Genomic DNA, 16,903 nt, shown 5'->3' with positions numbered 1-16,903 from the left:
TCTATATTTATGTGTGATTATAGTTTTTGCTTTTAGGCCAGATACCCAGATATAATTGCTTTATATATGAATGGTGGTCTTTTCACCCCTAACATGCCCTCCCTTCCCTTGATCCAGCTGGAAGGCCTTGGCACTCACTGGGTAGACTATTTGATGACAGTGATCTGTAATGTTTCAGCATGCTTACTAAAATCAATATGCACAACTCTAAAGTGGGATCTCCTGCATGGTTATACGAGATGTGACAATTTAATTCCTGGAATGGACTGTTAAGAAAAAAAAAAAAAGTTTGTGCAGGAGCATTGTCTTGGTGGAGATAACACTTATCAGGCTAGAGTTCCAGTCTTTTCCTCTGAACAGATTCGTGTAACATTTTCAGAATACCCCATTAATAATGTTGGTTGATTGTTGTACCATGTTCTATGAATTCGTAGAGAACTATCCCCTTGTGATAAAAAAAAAAAAACCAACATGAGCATACAAGGGTTCGCATCTGTCCTTTGTGTTTTTGGCTGCCCATTTCTTAGTTCATTGTGGACATCTTCCCACCCCTCCTTAAACCACCTATGCCATTCAAAAACATTTGATTTCGTCATGAAATGTTTACCATAAGCCTGTTGTAACAGAGCAAGTTTCATTCTCACTTTTGCCAATTTTCACACAAAAGCTGATGTTAATCTGCTGCTCCAGGTTTCTGTCACTCATTTTCCACCAACAGTGCAACATACACTTGTTGTTTCTTCTACTACTACGTAAAAACTGAGTCAGCTGGTCTGTGACCCAGGCGAGTAAGTTAGAACATGTCAGAACATGTTCAGCTGCGAATGGCTGTGTGACCATAGTGCTATGCCACAGGCATTCTGGGATTTAAATTGTCACACCTCGTATATGTTGCATGGATTGGTCCTGATATATGTTATGCTAATGTTTGTTTATGTATAAATACCCAGTTGATATGCTATACATATTGTCCTCTAGTATTTAATAGATTGGATATATATAAGTATATGGTATTGTATCCTGGGAGTGTGACATACCCTCTGGATGAGTTCTAGTCATTTGATGGCCTATGTGAATGTGCTTTAATGTTATCATTTTTACATTTTAGTCGTGTACAATAATATTTTTTTTACATATTTGTGTGTCGGTGTCTTAAAAGTCTGCTGGGTTTTTGCTGTTTTCAATATCCTTAGTAGTTGACTCTGATCACAAAGATCAAATGCTCTTAAGAGCACTCTTGGGACCCAGATGGCAACAAAATTTCTCCAAGCAGCAGAGGTCTTCAGCCCACTGTCAGCTGAAGCCTGCTGTCTGCTGGGATCCACCCAGGAGCCTGGACCAGCACCTGGCTCAGCCTCTCAGCAAGCCGCTGATAGCCTGGGCCAGCCACTTTCGCCCCCTCCACAACCTAGCGCTCCAGTAAACGCGTGGGGTGGGGGGTTGAGCAGACAGCTATGACTGACAGTCATCAGCACTCAGGTCATGGAGCACAGAGAATGGGGTGATCAGCAGAGCAGGCAGGGGACAGATGTAGCATTGGACCAATGCTGCATCGATCTAGGTAAGTATGATGAAAGAAAAAAAACTCTAACTCTACTCCATTTGCTATTTATTAAATGAAAATTAAAAATGCACCCACATAGTGTTGCAGACAGAATCACTTTGTACAGAAAGTCAGCAGTGCTGCAATGAAGATAAGCTGCTCATTGCCAAGAGCAGAGTTTACCCCCACTTAGTAAACAGCCAGTTCTCCCAGGCTCTGCCCAACATGTTTCTCCAATCGTGACGTCATCAGGTGCACGGAAAGAGGCTGTCATGGGAGAAGCTTTGACTGCTGGAGACTCAGCAGTGTATGGTAGTTTATGCACGTGGAGGAAGAGGGCGCCAGCCTTCTGAAGTTCAGGTAGAGAGATAAAAACACAGAGTGAAATTAAGATGATAAAAAGATGGATAAAATTCACTTTTGGGAGTAAGGAGGGTGTAGACTGTGTGGAGGGTAGTACATCTTGCTCAGGCTCTGAGAAGGGTGGCTAGTATGGGTGGAATGCAGATGCCTGTTGTGTGGTGATGTGAAGCCTGCAGGTGGGAGGTCCGGCTGTTCAGGTCGATGTCAGCGGCTTGCAGGTAGTCCAGCTGTGTGTGTCAGCAGCTATGGATGGAGTGTCAGGCTGCTCGGGACATTGGAAGCAGCTGGGGATCGAGACTTGAGTGGTGAGTGGCGGTAGAGGCAGATGGGGGGTAACCGTAGATCTGGATGAAGTATCAGACTGGACGGGGAGTGAGGGGGCTGTGGCTGGAGCTGTCAGGCTACTCAGATGGTGTAGGCTGGGGGTGACCGCTGAGGATTCGCAGGTCGTGGGGCTGCCTCGGGAGGTGTGATGGCGGTGTATACTGGTGAGGTGGAAACTAATCTGAGCTGTAGTCTGACCAACAAGCAGGGACGCCGACTGCCCTGCAGTGCATCGACATCCTGGATCTGTCAGTCCGCTCGGAAAGGGTTGGTAGGTAAGGAAGACCACGAGGATGGCGTGGTGACGTGAAGGGGGTGTGGTTACATGTTTTAGGGATCCGCCCCTTTATCAAACCAATCATCTATTGTATGGTAGTTTAGCTGGGCTGAGAATCTCTCCGGCTTTGAATAACTTTGTTGCCATCTTGGTCCTAAAAGTGTTGTTTGTGATGAGGGTCAACAATTAAGGTTAGCGGACACCCTTTGGGATTTGGTGGAGGTCCTTATCTTTGGGAGAACACACTTTTCCTTGCATGTTTTGGAAGCATTGCAATCAAATTGATGGATTATCAGTGATGGACATTTTTAACTAATCTATGTTGTTTGATGTTTTGCTGTTTATTTTGATTAACAAACACATATTAATTCATGGCTATATACAGTATATACACGCTATTTAAATTCATAAGCATATTGTCGGAAATATAGACGCAGTCGATTTATTTATACACATATTTTTATATATTGTGATATAAGTACAACACATTTTATTTATTGTTTCTTTGAAGAGTTTATCACTTTGGTGCTTGCAGGTGCAAGTTAGGGAGACAGGTGCACAAACTTTTTTGAATACTGATAATGTTAGTATTCAGTATGTTATTTTTTGTTTTTGACGCTTTATTTAAATGATATGCACAATTATATGCGTAACAAGCTGTCCAGTGAAAGTGGCAAGCGTTGAAATAAACTATAACACTAGGGGTGCAGGACAAGTAATTAAAGGAAAAAAAAAAGATTTGAGTAATTTTGTAAATTGTGACTATTGTTAGCCTCGATTCACACAGGGGCAACACGACTTCAACGCGACTTTGCAACGCGACTTCAACCCGACTTCAACACGACTTGTGGATCCGACTTTCAATGAACGGGGATCCGACTTGGATCCCAGCCACTGTGTTTGGTATGAATCTTTAGGGGGAACTCCGCGCCAAATTTTAAATAAAAATCCGGCATGGGTTCCCCCCCCAGGGGCATACCAGGCCCTTGGGTCCGGTATGGATCTTGAGGGGAACCCCCCTACGCCGAAAGGACGGCGTGGGGGTCCCCCCAATCCATACCAGACCCTTATCCGAGCACGCAGCCCGGCCGGACAGGAATGGGGGTGGGGACGAGCGAGCGCCCCCCCCCCCTCCTGAACCGTACCAGGCCGCATGCCCTCAACATGGGGGGGTTGGTGCCTTGGGGGAGGGGGGCGCGCTGCGGCCCCCCCACCCCAAAGCACCTTGTCCCCATGTTGATGAGGACAAGGGCCTCTTCCCGACAACCCTGGCCGTTGGTTGTCGGGGTCTGCGGGCGGGGGGCTTATCGGAATCTGGGAGCCCCCTTTAATAAGGGGGCCCCCAGATCCCGGCCCCCCACCCTATGTGAATGAGTATGGGGTACATGGTACCCCTACCCATTCACCTAGGGGAAAAAAGCGTCAATAAAACAAACAGTACACAGGTTTTTTAAAATAATTTATTAGGCAGCTCCGGGATCTTCTTCCGACTTCGGGGGTCCTCTTCCGACTTCGGGGGTCTCTCCGCCGTCTCCTCCCGGTGTCCGCATCTTCTGCCGGCTCCTCCGCTATCTTCTGCAGCTCAATTGCTAGCGATGGTCCGGACTTCTGCCTTCTTCTTTTCTTCCAGAGATGTTGACACGACGCTCTCTCCAGCTGGAATGGTCTCTGAATGCTCCGCAACGGACTTATATAGGCGGTGACCCCGCCCCCTTATGAGGTCACTGTCCCAGGGCATGCTGGGGCTGTGCCGTCATAAGGGGGCGTGGTCATCACCCGGTGACCACGCCTCCTAAAACGTCACAGACCCAGCATGCCCAGGGACTGTGACGGCATAAGGGGGCGGGGTCACCGCCTATATAAGTCCCTTGCAGAGCGCACAGAAACCATTCTGGCTGGGGAGAGCGTCGTGTCAACATCTCTGGAAGAGAAGAGGGAAGAAGATGATCCAGAGGTCCGGACCACCGCTGGCAAAAGAGCGCCAGAAGATAGCGGTGGAGCCGGCAGAAGATGCGGACACCGGGAGAAGACGCCGGAGAGACCCCCGGAGTCGGAAGAAGATCCCGGAGCTGCCTAATAAATTATTTTAAATACCTGTGTACTGTGTTTTTTATTGACGCTTTTTTCCCTAGGTGAATGGGTAGGGGTACCATGTACCCCATACCTATTCACATAGGGTGGGGGGCCGGGATCTGGGGGCCCCCTTATTAAAGGGGGCTCCCAGATTCCGATAAGCCCCCCGCCCGCAGACCCCGACAACCAACGGCCAGGGTTGTCGGGAAGAGGCCCTTGTCCTCATCAACATGGGGACAAGGTGCTTTGGGGTGGGGGGGGCCGCAGCGCGCCCCCCTCCCCCAAGGCACCAAACCCCCCATGTTGAGGGCATGCGGCCTGGTACGGTTCAGGAGGGGGGGGGAGCGCTCGCTCGTCCCCACCCCCATTCCTGTCCGGCCGGGCTGCGTGCTCGGATAAGGGTCTGGTATGGATTGGGGGGGACCCCCCACGCCGTTTTTTTCGGCGTAGGGGGTTCTCCTCAAGGTCCATACCAGACCCAAGGGCCTGGCATGCCCCTGGAGGGGGAACCCATGCCGGATTTTTATTTAAAATTTGGCGCGGAGTTCCCCTCAAGATCATTTGAGCACAAGTCGCATGCTGAAGTCGGATCATGCGAGACGGCGATCCGACTTCAATGATAGTCAATAGGCTGAAGTCGGATCAAAGTCGGATCAAAGTAGTACAGGGAGTACGCTCTGAAGTCGGAGCGACTTCAGTAGTGTCTATTAAGACGCTAGCGTTAACTCCCATTGAAACTATTTCTGGAGCGACTTGGGGCGACTTGAGGACGTACAAGTCGGATCCCAAGTCGCCCCAGTGTGAACCGAGCCTAAAGCATCTGTGCCAGAGTTAGGCCACATGCACATAGGCAGAAAAAAAAAACTTTTGGGAAACTTTTTTTTTTTTTTTGGTATGCCTCTGAATAAAATGTGTCCAATCACGCCACGATTTTACTGCAATTTTGTGCACTTTGCGGCCAGAGGTCAAAACGTTCCTATCCTGAATGCGATTTTTCTGCGTTCAGGAGAGGGAGGTTGAGGGGGGTTGAACCTCCCCTAACTGCAGCAGCTCCTAAACGATCCTAAAAGCCTATGTGTACATGGACACAGACTTTTTTATGGAGTTGAGTTTAGGAGCTTTGGCAAAAAAACCCCAAAAGCTCCTAAACTTACATTTAGGAGCTGCTAGTGTACATGGAGCCTAAGTTTGTCTCATCCTCTGTTATTTGTGCTGAACAGCTTGGCCTCCATATAAATAATAGGAAATATGTTGCGAAAGAAATGTGTAAAAAAAATTAAATTAGTATACTGAAGGTTGTCATTACTTGTATTAACTGCATACAATTACCAGACCTCAGCTGATTGAGTTCTGATTGCTTGTTATGAGTTACTTCACTTAGTAAATTGAAACGTAAAGTGGTAATAAACCCAAAACGAAAAATATAATATATTGCTGCATAACAATCATTAGATGAGGTGGCTGCATTCGTTTTTCCTTTTTTTTTTTTTTTTTTTTTAGTCTTTTTATCTCTTTTCGTCTGGTGATCTGGACAGTAACACACCTCCTGTATTAGAGTGCCGACACTCTGGATGAAGGAGCAACACACCTTTGGACAGCAACATTGTCATGTTTGGGTAAAGGGAGTGCTAGATGTACTAGCAGATTTAGATGCACTAACAAACTGAAGCCAAACTCCAGCCAATACTTTATAAACAGTTACAGCAAACAGTTTTTTTTTTTGGGGGGGGGGGGGAGATGAAATAAAGGTTTTACATAAATAAAGGCTGTTCATTGTAAGCACCCCTGCTAGTATTAAACGGTTTGTCTCATCTCTGTAACTGATACATTTTGCTGGAGAGGTTGTTCTTTTGAAAAACAACAGATTTGCTGTCTGGATCACTAGATGAAAACCGAAGAAGGGGAGCCTAAAAAAGGAAATGAATGCAGCCATCACATCTAAGAATTGGAAAGCCGCAATATAAAGACAATAGAAGTAACGCTAAGTAGTATCCTTATTCTCCAAAAAATAATCAATACACATCCCCTACTTGAAGCGGTAGTAAACTCTGCCCCTCCAGCGCTCCTTATTAATGCAGTCAGTATGTTCAAGGTCTCTAATACATTGTGCCCAGTTGGTGACCACTTGGGAAATCTCTTGTGTTTGGTGCCGTTTAGAATTTGTTCCTCTCCGTCCGAAGCCAGCGCCATGTTGATTACTGTCTTCCGTGTCCGCAGCGCTTTGGGCTTCTGCCCTTTCTGTTTCTCCCTGTTGGTCTCACACATGCTCAGTGAGTACAATGTCTGTATTCAATGCAGTCAATCTCTCCTCCTCTCATTGGGTTATGGAGCGATGCCGCAGAGGACATGATCAAGGCACGGCATGTTATCACAGGGACTAATGGCACGAGAAGTGTGCCGTAAACAGAGGTCAATATGCGCATGCGCTGGTGACTTCATACAGTAAACAGGAAGGCTATGCAAGAAAAGTAAGCAGCATAGAAGAGATCTAAAGACAGTGATTGGCTCTGTAATCCATAAATATTGAAGCCTAATCTGTTTTTTTTTTTTGTTTTTTTTTTTTTATTTTAATATTTTAACTCATTTACTACCACAAACTTATGTCGTACATCAGTGGCAGCAAAAGGTTTTACATCCACTTGAAAAAATATGACAAGCAGACTGTTGGAATTCAGGTGGAAGTGGAACATTTGTACAGCTGCCTGATTGTTTTAATGAATCCCCAGTACATTACCCCAAACCCCTCCGCTGCCCCAACTGCCATGTTTCCCAGGCTCCGCTATCTACATGCCGGACCCAGGATCCGCATGGTGGCTGTCCCTGAGTAGAGGTGAGAGAGACCAGTGAATGTCCATTCACTGATCTATACTAGCTTGTAAGAACTAAGGATTTAGGAATTAAGCAACAATAATTTAATTACTTCTGGTTTCCACTGTCACAGCAGCCAAGAAAAAAATCTAATGAAATGTGATCCGCACTGCATTAGCTTTAGTGGACTGCAGGGGAGATATCACGGGTCTAAATCATTAATTAATCACTTCAATAATGAACACTTTTACCCCCTTCCTGCCCAGGCCAATTTTCAGCTTTCAGTGCTCTCACACCTTGAATGACAATTACTCAGTCATGCAACACTGTACCCGAGCAAAATCTTTTTTTAGACAGATAGTGCTTTTTTTGGTGGGATTTAATCACCACAGGTTTTTTTTGTGCGATATAAGCACAAAAAGACCGAAAATTTTGACAAAACTGTTTTTTTTTTGTTTCTATTATACAATTTTGCATAGAAGGACATTTTCTTCATAAAAATTTAGGCCAAAATTTATGCTGCTACATTTCTTTGGTAAAAGTAACCCAAATCAGTGTATATTATGTATTCTGTGTGACAGTTATAGAGTCTACAAACTATGGTATGTATTATTGAAAATTGATCAATCCTGATGCACTGACTGCCTATCTCATTTCCTGAGGCTCTAACATGCCAGAAAAGTACAAATACCCTTCAAATTACCTTTTTGGAATGTAGACAGTCCAAGTTATTTAGTAAGAGGCATGGTGATTTTTTTTTTTTTTTTTACACAAAATTGTCATATTAACAAGTTATTTCTGTCTATTTCACGACATAGGCATACTTGCAATTACACCCCAAAACACATTCTGCTATTTTTGATTATGTGGGGATACCTCATGTGTGAGACTTTCACAGCCTAGCCATATAGAGAGGCCCAACATTAAAGTAGCACCTTGTCAGGGCTGGCTCAGCCCTTCCTTCTCTGAGCTGGTCGCTCAGCTGTGGGCTAATTGCCAGCTCTCATTTCTCTCCACAGTTAACCAGCTGTTGTGGATCTGCTCGTCAGTCCCGCCTACTTAAAGATCTCCAGCTCACTTCATTCCTGCCTTCGCCTTGGTCACATCACAGGAAACCATCTCCTGCATTCCTGTTTAAAAACTGGCTTTGCTGACATCCCTTCTGGCTTCTTATCCTGCTTGCTGTTCCTCTACTTGGATCCCTGACTTCTGGCCTGGCTGATTACCCGATCTGGTTACTGAACCCTGGCTTGGCTGATTACCCGATCTGGTTACTGAACCCTGGCTTGGCTGATTAACCGATCTGGTTACTGAACCCTGGCTTGGCTGACTACCTGATCCGGTTACTGGACTCTGGCTATGCTTTGACTACGCTTACTCTATTTACCTTTACCTGTACTTCTGTCTCGGTCTGGTTCATGGTTTCTGACACACCTTCAGGCGTTCTAGGGGCATAAATCACACATCTAACTTTCTGACAACCTGTCACATTTTTGTCGGCTGGCCCGATAGAACGCCTTTGGGATGAATTATAGTGGAGACTGCGAGCCAGGCCTTCTCGTCCAACATCAGAGTCTGACCTCACAAATGCGCTTCTGAAAGAATGGTCAAACATTCTTACAGACACACTCCTAAACCTTGTGGACAGCCTTCCCAGAGGAGTTGAAGCTGTTATAGCTGCAAAGGGTGGGCCAATTCAATATTGAACCCTACGGACTAAGACTGGGATGCCATTAAAGTTCATGTGCATTTAAAGGCAGGTGTCCCAATACTTTTGGTAATATAGTGTATGTGAGACCTCTGTGTTATCTGGAATCCCACTACTACAGTAGCAGTGCAAAAGACCAGTCCAAGCGGCAGGCAAAAAACATGGTCGATTAACAGGCCAAGGTCAGTGCAGGTAGAAGGTAGAAACATGGTTGGTAAACAATCCAGATGGCAGGCAGAGGCATAGTCGATAAATAGGCTAGGGTCAGTTCAGGTGGAAGGCAGAAACGTGGTTGATAAACAATAATGATGGCAGGTAGAGGCATAGTCGATACACAGGCCAAGGTCAGTTAAGGTCAGTGGAGGCAGCAGGCAAATGATCAGCAGATACTAGAAACGGAGAAATGGCAGGGATAATTTTTTAGGGACTCATGATAACGTCGAAAGCAGTCTCCAATGCATAGGCCTGGTTGGGAGGGACTTTGGGGACAATGAAAACTGATGTCTCTTCTAACTCCCCCTCTGCTGCATACCCAACATCTTTTTTGGTGTCTTCAGCATGCTTCTGTTGATTAAATGCTCTCAGGGAAATGGCACTCATGAAGTCTGCTCACAGAATCAGAGCAAATGTTTTTGGGGGGGGGGGGTCCCCTTGCTTGCTGGTAGATAAGGGACGTGACGGTTTCTTCTATAAATTTGAGGAAGGTGATGGGGTTTTCACTCGATTTGTGGTAGGTGACATATGCATTATAAATGGCAAAATAAATAATGTGAATTGCAACTTTTTTTTTTGTACCAGAAACCGGACCTTCCTGTTCCTAAATAGGGCTATCGATCTTTGAAATCCATCCCCTGTATAGAGATTATAATCTTGGATGCACGCAGGCTTTTGGATGGGAAATTTCCACCGAGGTGTCATTGTGGATGGTGGACAGGACGTACACATCTCTTATCCTTCCACTTTACAGCCAACACTTCGTCGTTCCTCAGACTTGCTGATTCCCCCCCTTTGTAGCCTTGTGGTCCCCCCCCTTTGTAGCCTTGTGGTCACTAAACTTTGTGGGAAATTCTTCCTATTCGTTCGGGTGGTACCGCAGGCCAAGGTTTCCTGGAGGTACGGTTGCAGAAAAAGGTCAGACTTGTATAGAAATTATAGGAAATATTTTGAAAAGTGGAAATGCCAGGTCGATGTCAAGTGCCAATGTAGGTTGGGCAGCACAGGCACCCTCTATCACGCCACACCCCTATATGTAGAATGGATAGATTCATGCATAGCATGGCTGAAGGCACAGGCGATTCTATTGGACGCCTAGCAAAAGGGAAGAAGAGACACATGGGAAGCATGGAGAACACAGGAGCCGTTGCTTGACCCGCTGCCTGTCTCACAGCTTGCAGCCGTCACCCGCTGCCTGACCCGCCACCAAGATGGGGTAAGTACCCGTCAGACAGCGAGTGGGCGGGGGGGGTCACAGTGAGGCTGCATTTGATGGGCACAGTGGCTGCAATTGATGGGCACAGTGGCTGCAATTGTGCTGCAATTGATGGGCACAGTGGCTGCAATTGATGGGCACAGTGGCTGCATTTGATGGGGCACAGTGGCTGCATTTGATGGGGCACAGTGGCTGCATTTGATGGGACACAATGGCTGCATATGATGGGCACAGTAGCTGCATTTGATGGGGCACAGTGGCTGCCTTTGATGGGGCACAGTGACTGCATTTTCAGTATTTTTCAGTTGGTTTGCGCCCCGCCCCAAAAAATTTTGAGCACCAGCCACCACTGTTGGGCACTCGGGGGGGCTGGAACTGGGAATCTTTGCCTTACATGCGGAATGCATACAAATATCCCATGGCTCTTTCTCAAAGCTTGTAGAGCTTTAATCCATATCCGGCCCTTTTGCTGGGAATGTATTGCTTGATTCCCAGTCGGTCAGTGAAGTGGATAAGGGACTCCTTCACACAGTTGTTTTGGTCAGGGCGATAAAGTTCAGCAAACCTTTGAGAAAAAAAATGAATAAGTGTACCAGTTGTGTATAGTTTGTCATAGTTAGGATGATCTCGGGGAGGGCACTGGGTATTGTCACTGAAATGGAGAAAGCTCATGATCATTTCATAGTGTGACTTGGGCATTACAGAAGAATAAATGGGCATGTGATGGATGGGGTTGGTGGACCAATAAGCATGTCCTAATTTTTTTTTTTATGTAAGGCCCATGTTAATGGTGAGGCCCAAAAATACTTGAACTCCTCCACTGTGAGACGTCTCATTCAAATGGACGGATTCATTCACAAAGAATTAATTGGGGTTGTTTGCAATATATTGTTGGGCAAATAGGTTAGTCTGGTCTACATTAAACTGAAGTAAACTGTCAAACTGGCAAAAATACATTAAAAAAAAAAATTTTTTAGTGTTAGCCTGCATACCTCCCTGTGCGGTGAAAAGGATACGTGCAGGTCCCAAGTTGGAGGGCAGCCATAATGGGTTCGCCTGTGTGTCTAGGAGAGTTGTGTGGGCCCTAATTCTTGGGGTCTGGTGTGATATTCCAGTGCTGTTACTGGGTCTTTCGTACTGAGGTCTAGTGCCGTTGGTGTTTGCCGATTGACTATTGGGGTCTATGGCGCTGCTGATGGCTGCCAGGTTTTCAGTGCGCCTTATCCTTTTAGGAGGGGTCCCTTCCTCCACAGATTCAGTGACTGATCCACCACTTTCGATGGGTACGTACACCAAATCAGAATCAGACGGTGAGAGATCCCCACTGCTCTTATCAGTCCTACTGAGGATTTAAAACAGCTCCTCACTAGTGTAAAACTTTCTGAACATGGCTGGCTCTGGTGGCACTGGGACAGGTAGACTGCTGATGGTGGCTGTGTGATGGATACTCTGCTAATGGGAGGCTGTGTGATGGGTACTCTGCTGATGGGTGGCTGTAGGACGGGTACTCTGCTGATGGGCAACTGTGGGACGGGTACTCTGCTGATGGGCGGCTGTACAATGGGTACTCTGCTGATGGGCGGCTGTAGGATGGGTACTCTGCTGATGGGTGGCTGTGTGGCGGGCACTCTGCTGATGGGTGGCTGTGTGGCGGGCACTCTGCTGATGGGAGGCTGTGTGACGGGTACTCTGCTTATGGGAGGCTGTGTGACGGGTACTCTGCTGATGGGAGGCTGTGTGACGGGTACTCTGCTGATGGGAGGCTGTGTGACGGGTACTCTGCTGATGGGAGGCTGTGTGATGGGTACTCTGCTGATGGGAGGCTGTGTGATGAGTACTCTGCTGATGGGAGACTGTATGGCGGGTACTCTGCTGATGGGAGACTGTGTGATGGGTACTCTGCTGATGGGAGGCTGTGTGATGGGTACTCTGCTAATGGGAGGCTGTGTGACGGGTACTCTGCTGATGGGAGACTGTGTGACGGGTACTCTGCTGATGGGAGACTGTGTGACAGATACGGGAGGCTGTGTGATGGGTACTCTGCTGTTGGGCGGCTCTAGGACGGGCACTCTGCTAATGGGCGGCTGTAGGACAGTTACACTGCTGATGGTGGCTGTGTGATGGGTACTCTGGTGATGGGCACACTGCTGATGGCTTCACTAGTGGGCGATGTGTGACAAGTACACTGCTGATGGACACTAATTGGCGACAGGTACACTGCTGATGGACGACAGGTACACTGCTGATGGATGATGGGTGCACTGATTGGCACTGATGAGCAACAAGTACTCTGCTGATGGGTGACAGGTACACTGCTGATTTGCGACAGGTGCACTGATGGGCGACAGTAACACTGCTGATGGGCAGATGGGCGATGTGACAGGTGCTTTTTATTCCAGGGTGTGTTGTATACAGCAGAAATGCAGTTAGATCGGTAACTCACTGTTAGCAGGATCTGCATGTGAGGAGAAGAAGCCAAAGCAGTGAGTTACGGGTCTTTGTTTACATTTGTGATCGGCTGTGATTGGACACAGCCAATCTTCTGGTAAAGAGCCACTGTCAGGTAAGTATATTAACAAGTCCTGGTTGCAATCTCGGAACACCCAAAAGGAGGATAGTATGCGACTGGTCTAAGCCAAGTGTCATGTTCACAAATGCCAGGACCCTGGCGGACAAGATGGGTGAACTAGAGATACTGTTGTACGAGGAGGATTTGGATTTTGTGGGAATTTCAGAGACCTGGTTCAACAGCTCTCATGATTAGCTGGCAACCATTCAAGGGTATACCCTTTCCTGCAGGGATAGAGGGGGTAAAAAAGGGGGAGGGGTTTGTCTATATATCAAGAATAATGTACAAGTGAATGTGAGAGATTACATCACTGAGGGAGCTAGGGAGGAGGTGGAATCCTTATGGGTAGAGCTCCAAAGGGATGAAGCTAAGAAGAAAATATTACTGGGAGTATGCTATAGGCCCCCTAACTTGGGGGAGGAGGGGGAGACAGATCTCCTATCACAATTTGGATTAGCAGCAAGGATGGGAAGTGTTATCATAATGGGGTGATTTTAATTATCCAGACATAGACTGGGCAGAGGGAACCACGCATTTGTCTAGGGCTCGCCAGTTCCTAAATGTCTTGCAGGACAATTTCATGGGTCAGATGGTAGATGCACCAACTAGAAATAAAGCGTTACTAGATCTACTGATTATCAGCAATACAGACCTGATCACGGATGTGGAAATACAGGGAAATTTAGGAAACAGCGATCACAGGTCAATTGGCTTCAGTATAAATCACACAAATAGGAAACATAAGGGAAATACAAAGACACTGAATTTCAAAAGAGCCAACTTCCCTAAACTACGAACCTTGCTAGAAGGTATAAATTGGGATAAAACCTTGTACACACGATCGGACTTTCCACCAACAAAATCGTGGAATTTTGTCCGAAGGGTGTTGGCTCAAACTTGTCTTGAATACACACAGTCATACATATGTTGGCCAACAATTACAAATGTAGTGACGTACTAGACGTACTATGTGCTTTTTCAGCTCATTAGCGGCACCCTTTGGGCTCCCTCTGCTAATTTCGTGTTAGTAGAAGTTTGAGTGTTGATTCGCGCTTTTCTTTTTGCGTTTTTCATTTCGAGCTTTTCAGTTCATTTCTGAATGGCCGTTTGTCAACCAGACATGTTGTGGAATCGGAGATAATGTGAGAAGACGTGAGGAGATAGCATGTCTGTTTTTTTTTTAATGCACAATAAAAAAATTGTGTAGAATAATACTTGGCTATGTGTTTTACTTCAAATGACAGTTTGGGAGTAGGCAGTTACATTTTAAAAAATACAATGTAAAATTGACAAGGGACACCAACATAGCTGTATCTTTGATCTTATAAACTACGGGATAATGGTGTTGCAGTAACTTACACAAATTAAAAAAAAAAAAAAAACATAATATTATTCTTGATATCACTAGAAAAAAAAGCATTTGAAAATTTGTTTGCAATCAGTATCACCAGCAAAGCAGCTTCATTATTATCCCATTAACGAAGAAGAGAATTGTGCGCTGCATTTGGAGATTGCATAATTTGCCACGTCACGAATGTTAATTCTCCCTTACGAACGCTAGTTTACAAGACCGACCGCTTCTGCTTCCGAGCATGCGTATTTGTACTTTGGACTTTTGTCCGACGGACTTGTGTACACACGATCGGAAAATCTGACAACACACATTTGTTGGCGGAAAATTTGAAGACATGCTAGCCAACATTTGTTGGCGGAAAGTCCGACAACTGTTGTCCGATGGAGCATACACATGGTTGGGTTTTCCGCCAACAGCCTGACATCCAACATTCCCCATCGGAAAATCTGATCGTGTGTACAGTGCTTTAGGGTGCAATTAGGGCAGCTAAGATAGAACACGAAAGACACATAGCGGAGGAGAGCAACAAAAATCCCAAGAAATTCTTTAAGTATGTAAACGGTAAAAAAAGGGAGAACAGACCATATTGGCCCCTTAAAGAATGAAGAAGGACATCTGGTTACAAAGGGTGGGGAGAGGGCAAAGATATTGAATGTATTCTTCTCCTCAGTCTTCACGAGGGAATCGGGGGGGCTTCAGTAACCAGAATTGCAGTGTTTATCCTCGTGACACATCACAGAAAGCTCCCTCATGGCTAACAAAGGACAGAATTAGACTTGGGAAACTTAACATTAATAAATCACCGGGACCGGATGGCTTGCAACCGAGGGTACTTAGGCAACTCAGTCAAGTAATTGCCAGACCATTGTAATTTTTACTGACAGTCTACTGACTGGCATGGTACCAGCGGATTGGAGAAAATGTAGCATCAATATTTAAAAAAGGCCCAAAATACATCCCTGGGAATTACGGACCAGTTAGCCTAACATCAATAGTATGCAAGCTCTTGGAGGGGATGATAAGGGACTATATACAAGATTTTAGTAATGAAAACGGTATCATTAGCAGTAATCGGCATGGATTCATGAAGAATCATTCTTGCCAAACCAATCTATTAACATTCTATGAGGAGGTGAGTTGCCATCTAGATAAAGGAAGGCCTGTAGACGGGGTGTTTTTTACTTTTTTTTTGAAAAAGCATTTTCACACAGTTCCCCTTAAACATTTACTGTACAAAATAAGGTCCGTTGGCATGGACAATAGGGTGAGTACATGGCTTGAAAACTGGCTACAAGGAGCGAGTTCAGAGGCTGGTGATAAATGGGGAATACTCGGAATGGTCAGGGATGGGTAGTGGGGACCCACAGGGTTCTGTGCTGGGACCAATCCTATTTAATTTGTTCATAAACGACCTGGAGGATGACAGATGCAGTGCTCACATTGGGGATAGCTCCTCATAAATAATGAATGGAATCCTTCACTGGGTACTCTAGCTCAAATGGCCTCCATCCATTATGTGAATCATTCCAAAACAAATGTAGCCAGCAGTACCCTCCAGGGTCCAAAAAAAAAAAAAAAAAGCTAATTCGTTTCGGCATATAGCCTTGATCACAGCCTCTGATCAAGGCTATATGCCAAAACGCGTTAGTTTTTTTTAATACTGACTATTCTGTAGCAATAAAGATTTTCTAATGGACCCTGGAGCTGCCAGATTCATTTGTTTTGGAGTGATTGTAAACCCTCATGTTGTAAAACAACCCATACAGAAATGAAAGGCAAAACATACACACACACATATATGTGTAAGGATATTAAAACAAAAATTATAAATACCTTTTTTTCCCCCTTTTTTAAGAGTGATCACATAACCTCTGTTCTCAGCTGCATAAGGAGCTCAGAGAGCTTGGGGAGGTGAAACCACATCACATGGGTCTTCCCAGTGAATGGCTGTGCGGGGGGGGGGGGTGTCAGGACAAGTGCGATCGTTGGAGGAGAGCACATAGATAGCAAGGATAACTTGTCACAATTTTGCGGCAGTGTTGAATTGTAAGTCTGTTAACCACTTCAGCCCCGGAAGAATTTACCCCCTTCCTGACCAGAACACTTTTTGCGATACGGCACTGCATCACTTTGACTGACAACTGCGCGGTCATGCAATGTTGCACCCAAACAAAATTGACATCCTTTTTTTCCCACAAATAGACCTTTCTTTTGGTGGTATTTGATCACCTCTGCAGAGTGACAATTTTGAAAAAAAAACAATATTTTTTACTTTTTGCTATAATAAATATCCCCCAAAAATATATAAAAAAAAACTAAATTTCTTTCTCAGTTTTGGCCGATATGTATTCTACATATTTTTGGTAAAAAAAAATTAAAAATCGCAATAAGCGTATATTGATTGGTTTGCGCAAACGTTATAGGGTCTAAAAAATAGGGGATAGATTTATGGCAT

At 45.5% G+C, this 16,903-nt stretch overlaps 1 protein-coding gene across 2 annotated transcripts in view; it reads left to right on the top strand.

The window, feature by feature from the left end:
* Positions 1-16,903, top strand: part of ABHD3 (abhydrolase domain containing 3, phospholipase) — a 169,416-nt gene that overhangs the window by 106,451 nt on the left and 46,062 nt on the right. The gene's annotated exons all lie outside the window — the stretch shown is intronic.

This window comes from Aquarana catesbeiana, linkage group LG05 (assembly GCF_042186555.1).
Source record: "Aquarana catesbeiana isolate 2022-GZ linkage group LG05, ASM4218655v1, whole genome shotgun sequence".
NCBI lineage: Eukaryota > Metazoa > Chordata > Amphibia > Anura > Ranidae > Aquarana > Aquarana catesbeiana.
This window is presented reverse-complemented; position numbering and strand designations above follow the sequence as displayed.